Genomic DNA, 25,945 nt, shown 5'->3' on the forward strand with positions numbered 1-25,945 from the left:
ACAATAGAGATATAAAATATAGTAGTCTACAGAGGTGAAATAGTATTTTCTCATACTAGTCTATTATGCAGAATACGCTGTCTCATGGGGAAGAAAACTGAATCTTGTTAAACATTTCTTCTCTCAGTGTTTCATGAAATAAATTCTTTGCAAGTATAGAACACTACCAAACAACTTGGGTGGGCATATATTTTATTTCACAAAGCATATAGATAACATTCAAGCTCTATGGCTTTTGCAAAGACTACATTAACAATGTTTGATATGAAACTACTTCAACTTCATAAAATAACATAATTCTACATACTACCTCTTATTTTGTTAAAATGTGAACCAAAAGTACACCCTATTTCAAGCAACCAAAAAGAAATATTAAATAGATAGGTTTCTCATGCCCCACATTTTGTTAATCCTTTACCCAGTCACTAGGATGCTACTTCTGATGAACTGTGTCTAAGTGTATAGGAATTTTAAGGTGGTTATTTGGAATTAAGAGAATGTTCCAATGATTGACTAGTCTAGAATATAATTCAGTTTGATACAGGAAGAGGTAGATATGGTTCGTATAGTTATTTGTTACAAGTAAATGTCTTAATTTAGTTTGTTACTTGATTGCAGGAAAAGGAGATGTTTGATGAAGTGAAATGATGAGACATCATCGTAACCAACGACAACCAGTTGTGTAGAAGGAGAGAGCAGTGTCAGTATGTCTGACGACAATGACAACCACTCAGTGACAACATGGCGTCCATGCCACACCTACAGTCTCACCAACACCACTCTCAGTGACCGTCTGTCATCAACAAGCGATTACAGAAAAAAATGACTGGTTCCTTTACAAACATCACATGACTGTACATGTGAAAAGAATGAAACCACAGTCTGGGTTCATAAAAGAAACATTTTAATTAAGGAATAAATAGAACCAGACTTGGTGAATAATGAGGGCAAACCAGTCTGGTCTAGAAGCTGATAGAGTGGGAACCATTCTGAGCAACAGGAAGTGGTGATACGTCTGCTGACTGTCACATGGTCAATGTCAAGGACACTGCAGATTGATTTGTTAATTGCTTGCTACAATGGAAGTTGTTGGGATATCTTGAGATACTATTTGATGGTTCTAACGTGATTATATACAAATTACAATTAGATATGATTTGTGTTTTGCTATTAGAGCTGGTGTGTTTTGAGGGAAGAACGCATTGGATTGAAGATGGGGATCAAACTGTCATATATAAACTGTTATAAAATACTTCCAACAGAACATAAAAGGAAGACACTTGGAACATTGTTAAATCACCATGCATAAGTATACCAAATGGCTGCGTCGCTCTTCTTCATGTTGATTGCAGTATTATATTAAACTTTGAAAATAGAAATTTTGTTCCTCATAAAAAATATGAATGGTGTTTATTAGAGTCAGTTGTGCAAGTCTGTGATCAGTTATGAATTTGTAAGTCTTTTCTCGATTATAGTAAAACATTATGTCTTTAAGTTGGTTAAGTACAAACAAGTAATTTTATTAATAGATTTTATAGGAGTTGTATTGATTTCTTGCAGTTACCAGAGACTGAGAGAGCAGTTGCCTTCTGCAAAATTTCTTTTTTTTGCTCTCTTCTTTCAAATGAATTATGTAATCCCATTTTTTTTTCTTCAGATTTTCTCAGTAAAAGAATGTAAACGTTGTTTTTAATCTGAAAGATATGGTGGAGTAGCTTGCTTTGATAACCATTTAATACATTCTGCTGTTGATGAAAAAAAGTCATTTTTTTTTTTTTAATAGATTGGACAAGTGCTTTTCATTGTTTCAGTAGAATGCATTTACTTGGGAACTTTAAATTGGCAGGTACAGTAAAACTTTAATTGCTGGATGTTGTATGGAGAGATGAGCAGTCCTTGAGGTGTCTGTAGTTTTGGGTTATCAAAACAGAAAATAGAAGTGGTAGGGCCTGGGACCAGCAAGTTTGGGTACCCAGAGTCTGATGCTCGAGCAAGCAGTGTTTCGCTGTACCTTAATTATTCATAATGATGACAAATTTAGAGAGAACTGTTATCATGGTTATGAGACAGAAACAATACATTTAGGTAGAGAATTTTTTACTGGTATTAATAAGCTTACATGCAACTGTGCCAAGATGGTTCAATGCTTGATATTTTAGTGTTGTGTTGAATTTGTTCTGTTTTAATTTGATTAGTGAAGCAAGAGGTAAAACCTTGGTATGTATTTGGTTTCATTCTTGAATAAAATTCATGAAGAAAAAGACTGACAATCATAGACAAAAGTGAGAAAAACGCGTCTTTTATTTCTGTAAGCAACATTGTTGTAAGGAGTTGAAAATTTATTGCAGAGAATGAGGTCTAATAAGTTATAGAAATGTGAATGTAAACAGACAATTTTGTAGATGAATTTACTTTTTTATGACGGTATTTTTTTTTAGATATAGCTAGTCATTGACAATGGCTTTCCAAATTTTCCAAGTATGACACTATAGGTTTTCTTTTGTATTATCCTGATTTCGCCACGCACAATGTTCGAGTGACTTCGTATGATTGATATTTTGACAACTTCCATGGAATTTGTATTATTATTTTAAGAACAGATGTGATGTTAATGAATCAACTCTGCGGATAAGTAAAAAAAGAAAGAATTCTGTTGTATGACTGTGTTGAGAAAAAAATTTTGTTTAGCTTTTCAAATTGTTTGGATAAGGCTTGTTAGGTGGAGACTTTGAGAAATTGATATTTTTGTTACAGTTTTCCTTACTGATATGCATGATCTTCAGTTCAGTGCATTTTTCCTGCCCCTGTGTATTCAATTGATAGATGATTTTAAATGATTGTAGCTCTTTGATCTAATAACATGGTTTTCAGCAAATTAGGTAGAGGTTATATATGCACTGATATTCTAACCCTCATAATATTATACTGCATAATCTGCCATTTTATTCTTTTATTGTCCAGTTACATTTCCACGTAAGCAGTTTCCAGTAGTTAGAGATAAATGAAGGGATAAATGTATCTCTGTGATTTATTGAGATCTACAGACTTGTAATATGGTGACTTAACACATTTTGATTGTTTATGAGTAAATGGTTTTCCACCTGATCGTCAACTAAAATCTCAAATTTTTATGAAATTCTGATACATCAACATTCCAGCTATTTTTGTAATGATCTGACAGTCTCTAATTTTTAGAAATTCTCATAAATAAACTTTCCACCTTTTTTTATATTGATTAATCTCAAATTTTTGAGAAATTCTCATTAAAAATTTGTCTATTTTTATATTGATTAATCAAAATGAACATTTTGAGGTATTCCCATTACTTCTGGAGACTGCTTAGGTTGAAGTTAAACTAAATGTACCTGTTTATAATCTTAACTTGTAAAGCATATATTTTTGTTCCGTATACTTACAAACTCTAAATTGTAGAAATGTTGAAAGCATTTGCATACAGTGTAACAAAATATATGGTTTATGAGGTATGAATTACTTATGTTCTCTTGTTGTTTTTTTTGTTTCAAAGAGGGTCTTGCGCTTTTGAGTTTCGATTTGAAGATTAACCTTGAAACTTACTTTTTGGTTTTTTATTTTAAGAAAATATGGATAAAGACTGAAAAAGTTATTGTTCTAATAGAAGAAAGAAATTTTCAATTCTGCTTTAGATGCTTTATTAAACAAATGGAAAAGTTAAGAATCCTGCTTTGGTTTACTAAATGCTTTAATTAACAGTTAGAACTGATATTTTCTGTTCTGTATGTTATATATTAAAAGCTTCATTTTAAGATTGAAACATACCTACACTAACAAGTTGATAAGTCACTTATGCCCTGTATATACATTAATTAACTTGAAAGTAATATGTTATCAATCAGTTTAACTTGCGTTTCTTAGCCTTAATTAGATTCAATAAAAACAAAGCAATAAAATAGAAAAGAAGAAACTTTCACTTTCATTTAGAAGAGGGAAATTCTACAATGATATGCATAAAATCCTTTGGCTATATTTAGAAAAAAAGTTTGGTTACATGTGATATTAAACACTTTAGGGCACTGATATTGTTAAAATTTTATGGCTTTATTTCTTTGCTTCAGTTTAAGGTTAGGTAAATGGTTCATTTGTTGACAAATTTATCTGTTTTAACCTTCCTGTATGTTGTTAAAAATTTCAGATATATATGAAAGTTTTGTTTTCCAGATTTGACCTTTCTGTCAGTGACCCAGGCAGATTGTATATTCCATAAAGTATACAGAGAACGCAATTTCTTTCAACATTGGGTGAATTATTTATTTTTTCTAGCAACCCGATTTGTTTTAAAGTGTTTAACCTGCACTGGAAACGATTATATACCCTTAAAAACTTGATACTGTTAGATTATGTTGCTAAACTGTATTGTTGAATAAAGTTTATTGTGGTTTTCACTACCGGCTTTTCATTATTTTAGGCTTTAAGATTGTGTTTTCATGTGGAAATAAAGGCTTCTTAATGTATTCACGTTTGTTGATTTATTTATTTATATGTATATCATACTTTGAGAATGTTCTGCTTCAGGTTTTCATCAAAGACATTTGAGCTGTGCCATGAGAAAACCAACAAAGTGCATTTGCGACCAGCATGGATCCAGAACAGCCTGCGCATCCGTGCAGACTGGTCAGGATTCATGCTGTTTGCCAATGGTTTCTCTAATTGCAATAGGCTTTGACAGCAAACAGCATGAATCCTGACCAGACTTTACAGATGTGCAGGCTGGTCTGGATCCATGCTGGTCGCAAACGCACTATGTTGGTTTTCTCATGGTGCAGCTCATTTCTTTGTTGTTTGTAGTTGTGGGAGAAAGCTTACTAGATAAAAAGTACTATCCATAGAAGTGGAGAGTATGTTGTATTTTAAGGTAGTAGACCCGTTATAACACTCAACAATTTCCGTGTGGTTATGTATTCTTGTGAGACAATTCGGCATTCTTTGAACGTGAAGTAGCTCAATGCACACATAATTTCAATAAAAACTGGAAAATTGTGGAAACCACATGTGGAGAATCCATGTTTTGCTGATTATCATTACGGGTCTGCTACCTAAAAGAAATTGGCCAAAGACTAACCCTTAGCCCGCTAAATTTCTGAAATTGATTGGTCCTTCATTCAATTTGGGTAATACCATTTAATATTCGAAGAGGTGTTCACTGAACATTTACTGACTGAATAGCGAACAGTGCAGATTATGATCAGTCTGGACTGGTTGCCAAGGCAGAATCACTTGCTGCTAGCAAGATTTACTGACGGAGATGGGTAGCTTACTTACTGCACGTAACTTGCAGTGTTGTACTGCTGCCAGTGTATTTCCAGCATACTGCTATTGTTACCCGTGTTAGTTCTCCATTGTTTTGTCTGTACGTGGTCAAAGTCGGTATTGAATCACTGACCATGAAAGTTTTCATGTAAAGTTATGGCTAAAAAGTTAGGTTAGATATTATATTATTACCACAACTTGATAAAACACGAAAAGTTGAAAATTTTACCAGCAACACGTTATAACACGTTTATGTCTTGGTAAAGTTTGTGGAAAAGTGGTACTGAGACTGCAGGTGCTTTGATGAACAAGATCTGTAAGAAAATCGTTTATGAAGGGGAAGTAAATGCGTAATGTCTGGTGCCCTCCTGTAAAATCGATTTGTCTTCCCTTTGTCAATATAATACTTCTTCAATTTAGATCCAAGCTACCCGCATGACCTAGTGAAACTTAGTCAGTTGATTCTGCACGTGCTAAATGTGTTAATGAATTACTGTGTTTCCTTAGAAATGATGAAATTAAAACGGCGATTGATTGTTCTTGCAAGTCACGGATATTGAATTTTACTATTATATTGATTTCTATTCCACGAACATTTCTTCATATTAAAAAGTTTTATGATGTAACTGTATGAAATTGATCGTGTTGATTGTTTTGTCACAATAAATTGAACAGTGCGCCGGTAGAAGTTGATCGACCTGTTCACGGTGACGGCACTGGGTGACCCGTGGAATTGTTTGACAAGGAGAAAGTATCGGTTTCATGAGATCAGTGCCTGAGTTTTGTACCTTTTGTCACGGTTGGAATGAAGGTCTTGGTGTGGCATTTCTGAGCACAAATACAGATTTATTTGCATAGCTTTGTTTTATTTTTTTTATCATGAACCTTGTCGAAGGTTGCAAATGCACGTGTATTTGTATGGTCTTTCTATGGAATCTACATCGCCGAAGTCCATGACTTTGTAGAAAATCCTTGCGGAAAAAATATTTAATGCTATTTCATCACACTAACATTTGGTGAGCAACTATGGATCATTTCAACAGTCCACTTGTTTAAAAAAAAAACTCACTGAACCAGAAGCAAAACGAACGTAATATTTTCAATTGACAAGAAAGATGCACAGGCACCAGTATCGGACCTGGGACAAAAATATGTTTGTTTTCATCCTAAATGAGCTCAAAATGAAAAATATGTAGTGAAATATGAGTCCCCTTCAAAAGATACATATGTCTGCTGAAGGCCAGAATCTCGAGAATCGAGCCTGCGAGCAATGGGTTCATTTCCCGGGCCGTTGTGAAATAAATTCTCTAGACAATTAAACAAACTATCTATCACTTTTTCCCGTATACATTTAGCTACAAAATGAGACCGACCCCAAGTCTCTAGCCCTTCCCGTTCATGAAGTATCTATCAGGAAACGAGTGCTTTCCTACAGATAAAAATGCGGCACAGAGAATCGGTACGTAAACATAGACTAAAGTATGGTTGTCCGCCGAATACGGTTCAAATTCAATAAAAAATACTAAAAGGTATAAATAAATACATAAACTAGGACCACTCACAATCGTCAGTAGCATCTCAAACACGCGATATTGGCGTTTCAATTTTTTCCACGGTCTTTCGATTGAATGCTACGCCATTGAACAGAATTCATTAGGTATTTTTAAACGCAATGTCTGATTGGCCAATAGCGACACACCTCCGACAGAATCGCAACGTTTCGCACAAAATTACTCGGATATTATCGTATCGGTTTCAACTAACTGAAAGACCGACGGAAAAATAAAAAAGTAAATATCGCGTGAAGCAGATGCTACTGACGGTGGTGAGTGGCCATAATTTACATATTTAGTAATAATTGTTATTAATGGCAAATGAATTTGACCCTTGCCAGGCTAAAAAACATCTTTTAGTCCGTGATTTCGTACCGTTTCGTTGTGCCACATTTCTATCTACCTGGGACTTGCAGCAGAAAGGCACTCGTTTAAGTTAACCCATTGCTCGCAGGCTCGATTCTCGAGATTCTGGCCTTCAGTAGACATATGTATCTTTTGAAGGGGACTCATATTTCACTACATATTTTTCATTTTGAACTCATTTAGGATGAAAACAAACATATGTTGTCCCAGGTCCGATACTGGTGCCTGTGGAAAGATGTAAAACGTAAGTAAATTTTATGTGACTCTGACAAACAGCAAACTACTAGTAGTTCACAAGTTTACTAGGAACAGCCAGCCAAAAACCATTTACATTATCTTTTATAACAGAGTGAAACGACAGCCTTAACAGTGGTTGTATTCAATGTTCTTTATGACGTCACAAGCTAGTATTTTATTGAGAGCAAAAAGTTTACTTGTACAACATTAACATACATATGAATAAAAACAATATATGCTGCCAATATCTAGACTCGTGTCAAGCTTGCATCAAGGCAGTCAATTCAGTATTTGAATGCCTAATCCGAAACCTGTCTTTTTTATATAAGATATGACACAATATAATGCTCAAATAAATCTTCTGTAATCTTCCAATCTGCACACGTCGCATAGCACACTAATATCCAGTATTTATGCGCAGCAGCTTGTCATAACATTGATATAGTAAAGATGTAGTACTGCTGTTTGATTATCAAACCCACTGGAAACCACAGCAAGTGTCGCACAAAATCTCTGAAATTACTGAATTCAAAATAATCTGTAAGAGTATGGACACCTGAGCAGATGTTAAACTTTAACATTACCCATATTATGGTGTTCTATACGCAACTACGGAAGCCTATTGGGGCCGTTTTGACTTAGAACTTAGACTTTTTAACTTAGATGTTAGAAATTAGAATTTAGATCTTAAAACTTAGATCAAGTAGATCTTAGAACTTAGGTATTAGATGTCCCCATACACCCGGGAAAACGCCATATTGGATCCAGAAAGCCGGATGAATGGAGGTAAGACAATTTTAGTATTTCCATGAATACGAATTTTCTGAGATAAAGTTTGTTTATAGAGAAAGATCGAAACAGTTGAATTATCCAGCAGTTCTGTCCAATAATCAACTAATGGAAAGTCCTGTCTTCTGTGTGGTGTTCTTTGAGGGTAGTGACCTTGGGAAGGAAGACTGTTTCTGCTCAATATCTTACAAACCAATGACTTTAGGACCTTCAACGTTTATGGCTGGTCATGTTCCCTATGTGACCCCTATGGTATCTAAACTCACTGTGTAAAAGGTAAAGGTAACAGTCACATCAGATAGAAAAACCATCAAACGAAGCGAAAAGATTGGCCATGGTCAGTACATAAACGTTATTATTGTTTAGACCACTAAATCAAAGGTTAAGGTCACATAAGTCTCAAAAATAAAAGCCGTTCCTGCTTTGGTAGATGTCCCTAGTATGTTAAAGATCAAAGTCACAGTGACCTTGGATAATTTCGTCTGACAGCACATCCTGGGGTTTGGGGTTCCGACACCTCTGTGTTGTTCTTACATCTCTTGTTATCATTGCCTATGACATCACATGTACTAAATAAAACATGTATTTTTTTTGCATTGTAGGAGGACGAAAAGGAACCAGAAATTACTGCTAAACAATCGCAAACGAAGGTTACAAAGTACAAATTGCACATTGGCTGTGTAAACTACTGGAAAGGGAAGTTTCGACAAGTTACATCTAGATATAGCGGTTGCAATCAAGAAGTTTTTTAATGAGAAGGACGTTTTACAGTGAAACAATTTTCGAAAAGGCAAAAAAAATGTTTTTCCCTCATGGCAAAAGCTGTTTTGATTTGTTGTCAGTGATGGCTGCTTGTTTAAGAACATTTAAGGGTGACAAGATTGAAGCATTTCATAACATTGATTGAAATAAATGAAGTCTCTATGAACACTTGAGATCAAATGGAATTTATTCTTCTCAGTTTTATGTTCACCTTAGAACAAGGTCATTGGAAATAATTGCTGCCACCGATAAAATAAGTTGAGGCCTCTGAAGATGAATCAGCGATGAAAAGCACAATGACACAAGGTATTAAAACTAGACATGAAATTAAAATGGACGGAGCTGATGGAAATCAAAGTGCAGATAAAAAATCATTTTCAAATTTTAAGAAGTCAAGTTTACTTGTAAATGGAATGAGACCAGGGGAAATATCAGTCAAGTACACAAAAGAAAAACAGTCATTGTCTGACAACTCCATATCATATTTGAGTTGCTATTCCGTGAAAGGATGTTATAAAACGCCTTCAAGGAATACAGCCTTTGAAGAATACAATCCCTTCCTGGATGGATTTCGGATGGCAAATATGTCAGTTGGTGGAATAAAGATACACAATGTACTAGCAACAAATGCCGGTGATAACACACAAAATGCAGAACCTAAGTTAAATGAAGTAGTCATGTATACCCCCCATGATATACATGGCTTTGAAGCAGCTTGAGGTAAAGATACCTGTACATACTTGCTTCTTGGTGTGGTTACAAGGATTATCCCGGAAAATCCAGTGCTTTAGTGGTACAGAGATGGACAGGTTATAAATGTTGGACGAGATTTGCATACTAGTCTGCCCCAGACACAGATATACACTAGTCTGCCTCAGACAAAGACAGATAGTAGTCTGCCACAGACACAGCCACAGACACAGACATATACTAGTATGCCCCAGACAGAGACAAAAAGTAGTCTTCCCCAGATACAGAATATACCAGTCTGCCCCTGACACAGACATATACCAGTATGCCCCAGACACCGACAGATAGTAGTCTGCCCCATACACATACATACACCAGTCTGCCCCAGAGACAGACATATAATAGTATGCAACAGACACAGACATATAGTAGTCTGCCCCAGACACAGACATATACCAGTATGCCCATGACACAGACAGATAGTAGTCTGCCCCATACACAGATATATACCAGTCTGTCCCAAACAGACATATACTAGTACTACCCAGACACAGACAGGTAGTAGACTGCCCAAGACACAGACATACACCAGTCTGCCCCAGAGACAGATATATACCAGTATAGCCAGGACACAGACATATACCAGTCTGCTCCAGACACAGGCAGATAGCAGTCTGTTCCAGACACAGACATATACCAGTCTGCCCCAGACACAGACAGATAGTAATCCGCTACAGACACAGACATACACCAGTCTGCCTCAGATACAGACATATACCAGTCTACCCCAGACACAAACATATACCAGTATGCCCAGGACACAGACAGATAGTAGTCTGCCCCAGACACAGACATAAACCAGTCTGCCCCAGACACAGACATGTACCAGTCTGCCCCAGACACAGACATATACTAGTATGCAAATACTCAGACAGATAGTAGTCTGCCACAGAAGCAGATAATACATGTGTGCCCAAGAATCAGTCAGATACCAGTCTATCCCAGTCCAAGACAGTCACTAGGGAGGTGAAGACCTTATCTTCTGATGAGATATCAATTGCACATATTGATTTGCATGTATTGTCTTTGGAAATAAGATTGGAGAGGGATCATTTAGAGAGGTGTATAAAGGCAATTGGATTGACACTGATATCGCTATCAAAAAATTGAAAGTTAAAAGAATAAGGTATTGCAAGAAGCTTTGAATAATTACCTTGTTCTTTCTCTTCCGGCCCTCACTGTGTTTTCCTGTAAATTCGCGCTTTTTATATTTCTAACATCTAAGCTCTAAGTTCTAAGGTCTAAGGTTTAAGTTCTAAGTCATAACTTCTAACTTCTAATTGTTTTCATCCAAGTTCTAACTCAAAATGGTCCTATTAGGCTTCCGTACGCAACAGCCACAAAATTATTAAATCACTCGATTTGTTTATATGTCAAACAAAGAAGGAATACTTTGATACTTTTTTGAAGAAAATGATTAATCAGAGTATGGAATCAGAAATTGCTGTTTAGTTTTTATAGAAGCAGAAATTATATCAAATAAATTTTAAAAAGACATTAAGCGAACTAAATTTGAAAAAAAAAATGCCGGAACTATTTCACCACGGCAAAGATAGCTGACGGTATCTTCTTAAACCTATAAAACAAACATATAGAACAGATATTTTTGAAAAGGATGACATTGCGGGTTCCCGAACAGACAAAATGTTCTTTGTATTGAATGAGAAATAATTCCACTCTTTCTGTAAACTAGAAGACATCTTCGTCTGCATCTGTTTGAAAGATTTGTGTTGTGAAACAGCCAGAGTTACAAATAATGTGAATAAAATTAAAATTGTTTTTGTTATTTGAAAAGTAACTGTGGTTTAATTATCTCAGTATTCTTAAATTGGTGAAACTGTATTTTACATGAAACTGCAATATATAATTGTATTTTAATTTGACTTAACAATTTATATATGCTTTTTCTCATTAAAACCTATTTTCTTTACTAGTATTTGATTTTCTCGGCGCATATGAGACCACCGGTTCAAAAACCTTCGTGACAATATAACGAGTGTCAATTATTTATTATTACCGCAATAAATGGGAAGTTTCCATCAACAAAGTTAACACCAATACTTCTTCATCTTAGTACCCTTTTCTTCACCAGTTCGGTGGTACTAGAAGCTATCAATGAATTTTCCAAGAGGGTCTTGATTGTTTTCATTCTGACATGCTCATTGACATATTTTAATATTATGCTGAAATTCATTAACCCGAGAAGTAATGTATCGGACGTCATGCGGCAATTTGACGTCATAATTGACGTCATAATGCTCTGTTACCGGTTCGCGCGTCAACCGTTGTTTATCGCAGAATATACAGAGCTTGATTTCCTTCTTTGTTTAACTTGAAGTCAGATCGATCCATGTTAGAATTAACAAATAATCAAGGCCTTCGGGTGGTTTATCGTCTGATTTACCACGGTTCAGAGTTCAGATGTGTAGGAATTAAACCACGAGGGCGTTAGCCCGAGTGGTTAAATACTGAAGCATCTGAACGATGAACCGTGGTAAATTAGACGATAAATCACAAGAAGGCCTTGATTGTTTTCATTCTAACATGCTCATTGACATATTTTAATAGATATTATGCTGGACTTCATTTACCCGAGGAGTAATGTATCTGACGTCATGCGGCAATTTGACGTCATAATTGACGTCATAATGCTCTCTTACCGGTCCGCGCGTCAACCGTTGTTTATCGCAGAATATACAGAGCTTGATTTCCTTCTTTGTTTAAGGAGGTAGGTTACCTTCATATTTGTATGTGCGCATGCCCAACCGGAAGCTAACGTGATGATTTACGACGACGTTTACGACAAACCAAATGTGTTTGTATATACATTCTTCAGTAAAGAAATCATGAACCTGTCTCCGATCTGATGCTTAATGGTTAAATAATGCAGAAATAATTGATAAATTGCCGCAGAAACGCTTCAAAACATTGTTGCTTTAAAATGACGTCATTGACGTCATGACGTTACGTGTCAGTTACCGCGCAAAATTAATAGCTTTTATTTTGAAAGTACGTAATTCTCTGCATTTTCTTTATTTGAACTATTTTTAAACAGCCATTATTTACTGAAATATATTTTATGTGTCTTTCGCTCTGAATAATAATCAATATTTTGCTTCTTTTATATAGTTTTATTGAAATGTTATGCGGAATGTAAGAAAATGGATGATGGTAACCAATGTTATTGGGAATATAGCTGGGTGAAAGGTTACTTAATACGGCCATTTTCAAATAAAAATTGGACAGTTTGATTTGTAATACCCATTTTTCAGTTTCCATTGATACTTTGTTACTCATATATTAAAACTAAGTTCTAAAATTGTTCAAATTTCACTAGAAAATTGTGGTTTCTTGAATTAAATTGATGTTACTATGGAAACGAAGCCCGTGACCTATATATCTAAATGTAAAATTCAAAAGCGTTGACACTGGTCTATTTAAGGAACACAGTTTCGGCATTTTATTTTCATTTTAACAATATCCATAATAATAATAGCAGCATGCAGAACGATTTTTCCATAAAAAATGTCAGACGAGGGGTACTGCTGTAAGTATTTTAAGCTGTGAAATTTGTTTAAATAAATGCAAATAACACGAAAATATTACTTACGTTAGAATTAAAATGTTTTAAAGCTACATTAACAAGAAAGATTATCTTATTTAATATTTTTTTGTAAGAAATTATGATGAAAAGCAAGATATAAGCTATTTTAAACATCCCTGTTGCCATGGTTACTTCAAACTTTAAGAAAAATAGGGTAACATGTAAAGTGCTTGGTGTTTTGCTAATAATATTACCCAAATATTCCATGTTGGTCATTAACAGAATGGCACTGAAGCCGTCGAAAAAAACTGTTTTCATACCTAGTTGTTTAAAAATGAGAAAAAATGCGTTACCATGGAAACACGAGCCCCGCGACATATATATTTTAAGCTTATATTAGAAAGCTAACGCGCATACTAGTAAAATTATTAATTATGCAGACCTCTACGGATATCAATGAAACCAAAATGCACTGAAAACTATTAAATATACGCATTTTCCTTCTTCTTTCTATATAAAATACCTTTAAAGGGTCATGTTTTTCAAACCTGTATAAAAACTGAACTTGAAGGGCCAGAGATAAAAGAAATTGAGATTGTAGCAGTCAAAACATTAAATTACACGAAACACAAAAAATTGCTGCGGTTAAACTAATTTGAATTTACCCTGGTAACAAGGTAACCTACCTCCTTAACTGGAAATCAAACCAAGTCATGTTAGAATTTTCATTTTAGAATGTCAATATCTGTTATTGTCCATATTTTCCTTCCTGCTTGATATCGTCTCTATATATACATACAAAACAGACTTAAAGCATATTGAGAAACAGCCAGTGGATTCACTATATGTAACTTTAAATAAACAGCATAAGTCAATTATATAACTTATCGCATAGTGCGGCAGTTTTCCTTTGATCTTTGCAGTATGTTAAACATGGTAACACACATTATACTACAAAATCTGTGCTGATATTTTACAAAACTGTTACGATATAGATCTTTATTATACCTCACATAAATGTCCAATGCAAATTTCCCATTAGTTTAACTTGAATAATATATCATATTCCCCAGTGATTTTATATCACATGCGCAAAATCGTTATTTTCAATTTCTGCGCAGGTGATATGGTCCATAATTTCATATCACATGCGCAACAGCGTTATTTTGTTTTTCTGCGCATGTGATATTATTTTTTCATATCACCCGTTGAGAGACTGATTTCAGACGAGGCGCTTATATAATTTTACGTTAGGATTAAATTACCCTTTCCTGGTGCTCTTGCATGTGCGAACACGGCCGATTTTTCTTTTTTATGCTACGTGCAAAATATTTCGAAAACAATTTTTCATCAAATATTGAATCGAAACTACCACAATAAGTTTGAAAATGATCTAACTAAGAAAATGAGTGCTCACACTTATATGTTTCATTTAGAAAAAAGAAAGTTATCGCCGTTTTTTCGAATGCTAATGACTGACGCAATGTTGAAATATTAGAATAAATATAGGGGTCAGCGATATGTAAACGTCTCGACTAAAACTATCAAAAAAGTCTTATTACACAGCAAAGTCGCCACAAATTATGAGTGCTAACAAGTAAACACTCTTTAATTCTGTCTTCATTATTTGGTTAGTAATTACTTTTTAATGTTAAATTATTATGTTGATTTTCCAGTAAATTCTTTGACCCTTATAAGCTTTCGGTATAATAAAATAAATATTGCATTCCTGAGAGGGTGATATGAAAAATGTTCACCCCTCGAAATATGAATATAGACCTCGGCTGGCGCCTCGGTCAATATTCATATATCTCGCGGTGAACATTTTTCATATCACCCTCTCAGGAATGCAATATTTATATTATATCAACACAGAAATCTCTATAGAGTTTCATTAGAAAAAAAAACGTTGCGATATATATCAGCACAGTAAAACTGTTTCGATATATATCGCAACACTTTTTCTCTATTGAGGTCCTATCGAGGGAGTATAATTTTTTCCTTTCAAAGAAAAGATGATTTTAGCTCCAATTTACAATTCACAGAGAAAGAATTATCACAAACACCTATATTTATAAAGTAAAAGAATAAATAAACTAGAATATTTCAAAAACTCGATAGTTATCGCCAAATTCAGAAATACATGGAATATATGAAATTCTGAGATTTCTCAATTTGATTTCTTTTACAAACAAAACAACAAGTTTTACAATATGTTTGGCCAATGAAATGCAAAGATTTAAAACCAATGCAGAAATCTGTTGGATACTTTTATATGGGGAACACATTTTCTAAAACAGAAGTTTTAGTGTTTCAGTCAGCGAGGCGCAGAAAGGGAATCAAAAGAGTAAAACTAATAATAAACAAATTTAATTGAAAATAATATATAAATTTTAATGATACAACTATGCGATAAAACAGTTATAATATGTAATGCTCGTGTGTTACGAGGATATATCAGAGCTAGGGGTACATCGAGAATATTTTTCTCTGCGCATATCTGTCTCGGCCTACCGGCCTCGACGATATGTACAGAGAAAAATATCCTCGATGTACCCCTAGCTCTGATATATCCTGGTAACACACTCTCACACATACTATAACTATTACATGTTTGTTCGCCAATGTTACCGAACGGGACAAAATTCTACAACATTATATTTTACTCTTTATGAAGTAAATGAAACAAAGGTACTTCCCTTAGTCAACCTAGTTACGTTACCTCAGCAGTTAGAGCACAGGAGGATCAGTCAAGATGATATCAGTTTTAGAAAAAATATTGGAATTGGAATCGATCTATGTCAGGTGTATGACCGTTTCTTATAGATAACTAATTGTTTCTCAGGAGCATACACATAGCAAGATGTCTGTGTCTAACCTCACCGATGGAGAATGCAGATTCAAGAAGCAGTAGTGTACATGTATACAAATTTTCAAAATACTGATATAAAACTCATAAAATATATTACTTTTATATTGTTACTCCTATCTTTTGATGTTTACTCGTTCACCGAATCCTAAAATCTTAAAGGGAAGAAACAAATTCTTATCTACTCGTCCAATTTATCATTTACACAGGCTTCATAAAGTTTCACTAACAGAATTATGACAGAAAACATTCCGCTTGAGATTCAGTATTTAAAGCATTGTTTAACCTTTACCCTGCTAAATTTCAATTTGGACAGTACCATTTATTGTTAAAAGGGGTGGTAACTAAAAAGATACTGACTGAATGGCGAAAAGTGCAGATCATCATCTACACTAGTCGCAAAGGCAGACTCAATCGTGTCCAGCATGATAAGGTTGAAGGCTATCGTTTCTGAATACAGTTAATCATGTAAGATAAGATAGATAAGATAAGATTTATTTTGAGTCGGCAAGACATTTACAAATAACATAATTAAGCTCTGAAGAGCTTTTTTAACCGACTATATAACAAGTGTATGTTAACAAAAGTAAATAAGCTACAAGTAAGAAGGATAATTTACAACATAAAATCTAGGAGAAACATGCTAATCCTACCAAATTTGGTTTAAAACTGCTTAAAAGATGAAATTAGTTACAAGTTGACCAAACATATGGGGCAAAGGTGCCATAGTTAAGAAATATCTTAAAAAGATCAGAATATCGCTCAAGTCAGATTTGGATGTGACCTGATTAGCATCTTTTTCATAGGGTAAAGCAATAATCATTAAAATGAACATGATTGAATAGCATAGGAATATAGATTTGTATTATGGTTAAAAATTAACTTTGTTTAATTAAGAACTGGTATACATACATGACATATAAGCTCTATCATTAGATTTTACAATAGACAGGCAGGGTTGCAAGCAACAATGTACTTCACATTAAAGTTAATAGGTACACAGACATGTTATTTTAGTTCTATCAAAGGGATGTAATTAAATAAACACAAAATGAATACAACATGAACTAAAGCAGAAATACAACATTTGAGAAACAAACACAAGTAGGTCTCAATTACATACAAAACAAACATTTAGCTACAACAAATTCAGGAAGACAAAAATCACACTACATACATCTACAGTAGACACAATAGCGGTAAGCAGACTACAAAGGCAAAATGAAACTCAGTGCTTGAAAAAAATATATATATAAAACGGCAGAACTAAAAGACAGAAATAAAAGGAACAAAGCAATCTTAAGCTTGAGAATACATTTAGCCAAGCATGCACTTAACTTTATGCTGCGTCTGTGTTATGAAACCCTTCTAGAGCAGGAGGTACATTTACATACTGTGCCATTCCATGACTGAATAAGGGTTTTAAACTGGCTAAAATTAGCACATGATCTAAAATCATCTGGGAGAGAGTTCCACAACACAGGAGCAGCATATCTGTAGGAGTGCTTACCAGAAGTTGTAGAATTAACTCCAGGTACCTGTAAAATATTAGAATATCTAAAGTACTAATGTACCATATAGTTATGTCATACAACATATCTTATTATCCAGTAAGCAAGTGCAACGTTTCAGCATTGTCATTATTTATCCATTATACTGTATTACATAAATACATGTAGTACATATAATCTAAACAGGAATTGCGTTTGAGGCTGTCGTCGAAAATTCTCCTCATACTGACCGACGGCTCTATTTATGTCATAAAGAAGCAGGAATTTCCCAAGAGGGAGGATATATGTACTTTGTAGCTATAGGGTATCATTAAGTTAAAAGCATGGGATTGAAGATCTGAAGGAAATTGTACTTAGCCTTAATGTGAATTCCAGACAGTGTTTTAAGCCAAGAGACAATTTACTGAAAAAGTATTTCTGACCTGTTTTATAACAGAATTTGGTTCTTTAGTGTCTACAGATATTATAAGTAGATAAACTGTGGCTGACAAAACGGGAGATTTTTCAAGAATAAATTATTATTCTAAAAGATCAATAGCGTTTTAATTTGAAAGACTGGCTCAGAATAAGGGCATAGTTATTTTTTTCTCAGTAGAGAACGTGTCTGATTTATTTGCTGTCCAGTCTACTGATGAGTTCCCATGGGGCAGAAATAGGTTTAAGAGAATAGTTATCAGTTTATAATCTCAGCATCTCTTATCGCTTGAAAACAAACAAGATTTTTTATTCAAGATTTTAGGATTGAATTTTCTGTTTGTAGTAATTATATTTGGCTATGAAATATATGATCATGTTTAAAGACATATTAGATCACAATTCACATTCAAACAATTTCATTATAAACATGAAATTAGCATGTGTTTGCCTGTGTATAATGATCTTTTAAACATACAGGACATCAGGAGTTAATAAGTCGAAATTTCGAGTAACTAACTGCAATGGTTGGTTAATTTGACGCCTAATTTTGAAATAAGGGTAGGTTGAGACATACTCCTTCAACAATGCACGAAATGTTTTTCTTTCAAGTTTTAGAGACAGTTAGTTAGAATACAAATACCTCCTGACATAAAAGTACATTCTTGCAGCCGATAAGATAACAAGTACTCCTGCGTAATTTATCTGAAATATGTAACGATGTCTGAAAGTTTAATTATTTAGGAGACAATTTAATATATAATGTGCCAAATCCAATCTCTGTGATATGCTAAACTACGAAAATCACAATTGCATATAGGAATAATGTATTTAAAAAGTTTTTCAAAATTAATCTTTAGCCTTACAATTAAAATATAATAACAAATAAAAAGTATTCCCCTAAATCAATTTTATTGTAACTGAGTTAACAGTAAACACAGTTCGGTTCTTTTTCTATTTATATTCATACACTACTAGTGAAAAAAATTAAATTAAGTATAAGATAGATACTTATTTTGAAACTAACGTTGTCAGCATTAAGAAATAATGGGAGTAATAATGGAATACCAAATTTCAAAAATACAGGCTTAAAATGAAACCAAATAAGATAAACGGACTTTCAGAATGAACTGCCTTTTTATATTTCATACCGGAAAAGATTAGTCGGTCAGTTTGCAAAGTGTTGTAAAAAGAAAAAGGACTCTTACATTTTGAATTTCAGCAAGTGACTGGCATGTGCATTTTGCAAAATCACCGCTAAACATGCGTTGACATCATTTTCAAACAGGTCCTGTAATTATTTTCGGTCAGATTGAAACATACCCTTAAATTATCTTATTCTACTGCTTGAATAAAAGTAATCTTACTTTAGAAACAGTCTAATAAGGTGTGAGAAAATGCCAGTATAGACAGGGCCTCCTCTGGGTTTTTCATACTTGTCGCCAACCTTTTCGCCAATTTGAAAAAGTTGGAGCCACTTTAGAGCCATTTTTGAGCCAAAGTTCTGAGCCACTTTTATTTCTTTTAGTTGGCTGTCGTAGTGTGCATAGAGAAATAAAATATTGTAAATAATTTCATTAGGAATAATAACAACTTTGAAGGTGTATTAGTTTATTATAGAAGTAAATTCAATTTGTAGTTGGATAAAAAATGACACAAATCATTCTCTAATTTAAGAATCATATCTTTCCATGTCAGAATTACCAATATTTCAGGACTCATTTATTTTCGGAAAGGAAAATTCGGATTTTTTTCTATTCTAAAAGGTCGAGTTGAACACTCTTCTAATGATTTTTAAGAAGCCACGGTAGCAAGTGATATCTTCCAGTTTCTGAACATTTCAATTTCAAAGAAATTAACCAGGTCCAGGATGCAAATTGAGGCCCATGTGTTTTAATTTTCGGATCCATCGTTAAAATCTTTTATGAAAACTAAGGAATCAAAAATTATCTTGCTAAAAAGTAACAAATTAAATGTATCTTTCGTACTTATTTAAAATTCGTCAGTCATACAACTGCATGCCACAAACATGACAATATTTTTTTTGTAAAAAATCGCAACACATAAAGTACACCGTAGTCGGCGTTAATTTTGGTGAATTCTCGGCAGAGGTCAAACATACAAGCTGGCAGATGTTTTGATTACTGATTAATCTTCAATTCACACATTATTACGCAATTATCTTCTCAAAGTGTCAACCAGCTTCAATAGTCGAATTGTCAAATACACCGCCTAGACTGGTTATCGATTTTATTCACTACCAGCGTCTAGGTAAACACATGTATCGGGAACCAATTCTTGGGCCGCTTATATCACTACGGAAAAAACAAATGCCGAGGAAAAAAACTATGCGCCACTTATTTTCGCCAGTTCGCAAAATTTAGCGCCAAGTTCTTAAAATTATCGCAAATGGCGACATTGGCGATCGGCAGCGGAGGCCCTGATAGAGAATATTACTAATACTGTTAAGAAAATTCGGAATCAATTCACACTAAGCTTGCTGCATGTTTACGTGTTGGATATAGTATACATTTTATTGTACAATATTTTATGTCGAAATGCAAAGCTGTAATATAAGAAATGTTAGATATCGGGAACTCAGTTTTCACATTTCACGCTTTTTATTTATGCAGATAAAGATATTCAGTGTGTCCCATACTATGTGATACCATGACACATGCCCATACAGTCTAGAAAATGTTTTACAGATTATATTCAGTCTGATATCATTCTTCACATTTTAAAGTTTTATTCGACGCAAAGCCGCTTTAGCCTGAACGACTGCTGGATTCCACACGGCTTTCCCATAGCTTGAGATCTGAAAAGAACAATTACATGATTTATATAACAAGCTTTTCAAGATTATTTGCAATATCACTCGATCTGTCCTTCGTCACCTCGCTTCCTACTTTATATAAATGACCCCCCTCATTCGGCCACGTCTCATGTACGCCTATTTACAGATGACAATACCATTTATCTCACAATAACTTCCCACTAAGACTGTACAAGCCTGCAAAATGATCTTGTTAGGTTAGAACAAAAGGGAAAGTGCTGGGATATGGAATTTAATCCAAGTAATTGTCAAGTCATTCACACCACCCGCAATACGAATCTCATTAAATTCAAACTTCATGGTCAAACAGATACAAAATGCCTTGGTCTCGACATCAGTCATGACCTTAGCTGGAATATGCGTACATTTTGTATATCAAGAATGAAAACAATTGCAAACAGAACACTATGTTGCCCCCAGCGCACCATGGAAACGTCGCATGAAAATATAAAAAACTGTCTAACAAAACATTAGTCAGACCTCAAGTAGATAATACATGTATGTATGGTAGGCTAATATTCAACGGGCATACTGTCAGATGGGTAACAATGATTACTCCCGTTACACTGGTGTAAAACACATGTATATGCAAACACTCCTGACTTGTGTACCCTTTAGGAGAGATGTTTATATTCCAAACATGACATGTTCTTTACTACATACCATCGTCTTGTAGCTTACCAAGAAGCTTCGACCAGGTCAACATGACATATGTATCCCCTTAGTATCCGCCAAGCTCGTGTCAGTTCAGATTATGTTAAGTACTACTAAACCCCTTCACAACTGTCTTCTGGAAGAAGTTAGCCCTCAAATATCACAACACTGCCTGAAACTGAGTCCTTTAAAAAGGCAGTGTCACAGCTCAGTTACTCTTACTCTTTCTTATATATATTTTAACAGTTTAACAACCCTGTCGTTTTCAGGTTCTCACTGTCGCTGAAAGAACTGTCACGTCTTTCAGTTTTTCATCTGGGGAAGTTGGCAGTTACTTGCGGAGAACAGGTTTGTACTGGTACAGAAACCAGGAACACTGGTTAGGTTAACTGCCCGCCGTTACATGACTGAAATACTGTTGAAAAACGGCGTTAAACCCAGTACAAACAAATAAAATTCTCACCAAAGGCCGACGCGCATTTGCCTATAATACAGACAACGTTGCATCCTTATTTTGATAGATTTAAAAGAAATGTTAGAAATAATTCGTCCGTGCATCCTACCATTCTGGAATTAACCCCATGATTCTAACTCCCCTAGTGTTCTCCAAAAGTACAAAAAACTGGTAAAAGTATCAAGCATGATTGCAAATCATCGGAAGAAATGTCCATGTGGTAAAACCTTGTATTTTTAATATTGATTTGTTAAATATTTGCATAATTATCATAAATCAGATGATACTTAGAAGTAGCAGTATGCACTAAATCATAACTATGATTACGTCTGATTAAGTGCTTCGTGTAATAATATCTGTAGGCATCGCAGACATATACAATGGTTTAAAATATTATGAGATAACCTGTAAATAATTCAAAATAATAGATATAATTAGTTTTTGTCAATCTATGTACGAAATAAAAAATTATTCCTGTTTTTCGATATTATAATTAAACAAATATCACATTGTTTTTCGAGCGGCAGTAATTTCATTAACATTCGGAGAATTACTGTTAGCACCAGCTCCACCTCGGTTGATAGTATTTTCCTTATTTTGACATTATTTGCTGTCCAAGTCAAAACAGTGCAATGTTTATATAATGAAATATGGTTCCTTGTTAAATTAACTCCTAGCAAGTAAAGCCTGAAAATCAAATATTATTTTAAACTACCCCTAAGGAACTATTTTCCCTGTATATTATAAAACTATAAAATGATCTCTTTCCACGGGATACATTCTAGCATATAACATGAAGCATTATTATGTTATTCAAACTTCTTGTAAAATGATATCGTCTTCACCAACATGAGATTGTTTTGTCCAGCGTTGATCTTAATTAGGAGTACTCCCAAAGATAATTTAAAGAAAACATGATTAAATCATTCTTAGAGGCAAAATATTCTTCATGTTTTTCAATTATTTACCACATAAAAACTTCTCAACAGTATGCCTTTTTATATATCATGACTGGAAGTAATATTAAACAAAGGAAATATAGATCGTTAATTCATTTCTATAAATCATCTTGAGCTTTCTTAAAGCATCTATCATGAAATGTCCTTAAACGTAAACATTCTGATTCCTAGAACACTGAACTCTCATGGAAAACAATATAACAGCAGTAGATTGTTTTAGACTTTATTAATGACCTTTTATTTTCAAAGGAGACCCATTGACTATAAGTCTATTCTGTAATATAACAATATAAACAGAATGCCATTCGGTGTATTTTTATTAGATTATATATCAGCTACATATATTTGTTAAGTCACGAACACATTATTATGGATTATTTGTTAGTTTTGTTGTCATGAAGGCAAAGCGGGTAGTCTATGTACAGAGGAGACAAACATTTAATTTGGAATGACAATGGCGTCAGAATGCTTATGCTAACTGTTATTGTGGCTACAGCTTGAGAAAGTTGAGGGGAATGATAAATTACCTTCTTTAATGTTTATATGCAAGATTGATTTCACTGGGCAGCAATTCCACATGGCAGAGCTTGACTATCTTAAATAGACATGATACACAAGCAATTTAAATATTAACTGAGCGGAAGTTTCGATTATCATAAGTACAAATGCTGGTACTAATTTTTTGGCAGTCATAGGTACAAAATGCTTGTAATATTTTGCTTTCAAGGTATCTGTATACATTTTCAAATTCTTTTGAATATTGTTATGAAATTAACTGAAAACCATCTGCTATCGGTCCAGCTGAAATTGTCTTTTATTTCCATAGCGGATTCTAAAATGTATTTGCAGTACTGCTCTGAATGTTTGTTTATGCATTCAATGTACCGATGATAAACTGAGACGGTAAGATATTTTAAAATATCCTTTTTGTCTGACAGAAACTGGATCAAAAAGTCTACGAACAATAATAAAAAACGAAAATAACGTTACAGCCGCCAAAATGTACATTCGATGCTAGAAGAGCTTGTCACAAGCGTCTGAGAATATTGTTACCTTATGGAATCATAAACATGTAACAAAATCATTTCTTCTTAGTCAGAATGTTATCATGTCGTACATTTAGTTGAAACATTTGAAATTAGATGATTTTAAATCTGCTAACTGCAAATATTCTCATAACATTTCGAGGGCTTGGAGCGAAACTGGTCTATCTGCTTCTATTTCTATATACACTTAGACTAGTTTCGCTCTGAGCTCTCGATTTATCGAAAATGTGCTTATATTGACACAAACGTAGTCGACGTAAATATTCAACCAGTCATGTAAAACCTTGTAAAGCGATATAAATGTTTATTTAAAGTACTTCGAGCGACAATCTGTTTCGAGGTGCCATGACATGAATTTTGCTTAGAAAATTCAGACACTCACAGGATATCAACTGAACAAAAGAAGATTTTATATCATAATATTATGACACTTGCTTTCAAATGTAATGAAGTTTTTTTTGTACCACGGTTACTCTTGTACGCTTACATTTGTTATTTGTTTTTTTTGTAACTATCATCTTTTATAAATAGACGTTTTCCCAGTAACAGTGTGCAACTGGTGTTCTGGTCTAAATTTATACTTCCTTGCAATAAGACAAGAACTAGCATGTAACGCAAATGGTTGTCTCGAATCCTGATCCAGTAATTGACGTATGTGACTGATTGCAACAACAAGTTAATGTCTGTTTTTATACGTGATCAATTCTTTTATCTGGTTTTCTAGATAATTACGCCGTGTGATAAATCTACCAAAGTACGAGACGCCGCATCACGGTATCTAATAAGGGGATCAATGTCATGTAGTTCAAGACTATTTTGATTTAAGTCGTAGGAGTTTATATGGCATTTATATTCAATGACAAAACATGACGTATTCTAAATTGTGTACCAACCCATACACAAGGTAGAGTAAACTAGAGGACTAATTACATAAGAAGAAATAAATGTAAGCTAAATCACTTCGTTAAAAGCTGCACTAGACAGTTCAAGTCTCTACGTCCGTTTGTTTATGATAATATTATAAGAATGTAGTATTAATATGTGTTGAAAATAATATATTCAAGTTGATTTGGGTTTATCATAATACATAATTCTAAAACATGCAAAAGTTATTTTAACTGTACAAACCATCTATATTCAACTATTATCTTTTCTGATGCAATACTTAGAGTACCGAGACTATCAATTATAGTTATATTACAATCAACACTCCTAATTTGGTATTGAACTTCCAGTACATTTATCATTTTTGTAATTTTGATGTGATAAAACATTCTCTACGTGGCACTTTTTCTTCATAAAGAAATAACTAGACAATATCATTTATTATTCATTACAATGGGATTGTGATTGTAATTATACGTGACGTTCGTTTAGAAGAAATGGAAGTTTATTACTCTTGTCTTGAGAAATTGACGCATTATTTGAATTGATATTCATGATTGCTGTGAGCGTTGCATATAGATTTTAGGTGATGTGAAAATAGATTTTATTTCGTCGTTGTTATTTCAGACAATTTTGATTTACCTTATTGTTCGCATTGTATAATACCGCGTGTTGATGTGTACAAAATTTAAACATTTCTTCCAGACAACTGAATGGGACGGGGTCTCTTTGTCCGAATGATTAACTTTGAATCATTTACCCATCGCCTCTATGGGTTCGAGGCTGACACGGTTTCTGAAGTGTTGACATTTACAAATCGTCAAAGATTTTAACCAGTTTTTCGTTAGGTCAGAGGAGTAATATCAATGGCGGACGCGTTTTGGTCACGCCAACTTCTGGTGTATTCTAAATTGTGCTTTGTTCTTCATCAAGTCAATCTGCTACAGATTTTACAGGAATTTCTCCAATACATCGCAAAATTTATGACAAATACTATTTTAATTGTTTACTTACAGTCACGTGAATAATT

At 34.0% G+C, this 25,945-nt stretch overlaps 1 protein-coding gene across 1 annotated transcript in view; it reads left to right on the forward strand.

The window, feature by feature from the left end:
* Positions 1–4,490, forward strand: part of LOC123566306 (regulator of nonsense transcripts 1-like) — a 36,213-nt gene extending 31,723 nt beyond the window's left edge. Inside the window, exon 24 of the mRNA XM_045360269.2 lies at positions 619–4,490. The gene's annotated coding sequence lies outside the window, so the exon portion shown is untranslated. The remainder of the gene's footprint in view (positions 1–618) is intronic.
* Positions 4,491–25,945: the final 21,455 nt, after the last annotated feature.

This window comes from Mercenaria mercenaria, chromosome 8, assembly GCF_021730395.1.
Source record: "Mercenaria mercenaria strain notata chromosome 8, MADL_Memer_1, whole genome shotgun sequence".
In the NCBI taxonomy this organism is placed as follows: domain Eukaryota; kingdom Metazoa; phylum Mollusca; class Bivalvia; order Venerida; family Veneridae; genus Mercenaria; species Mercenaria mercenaria.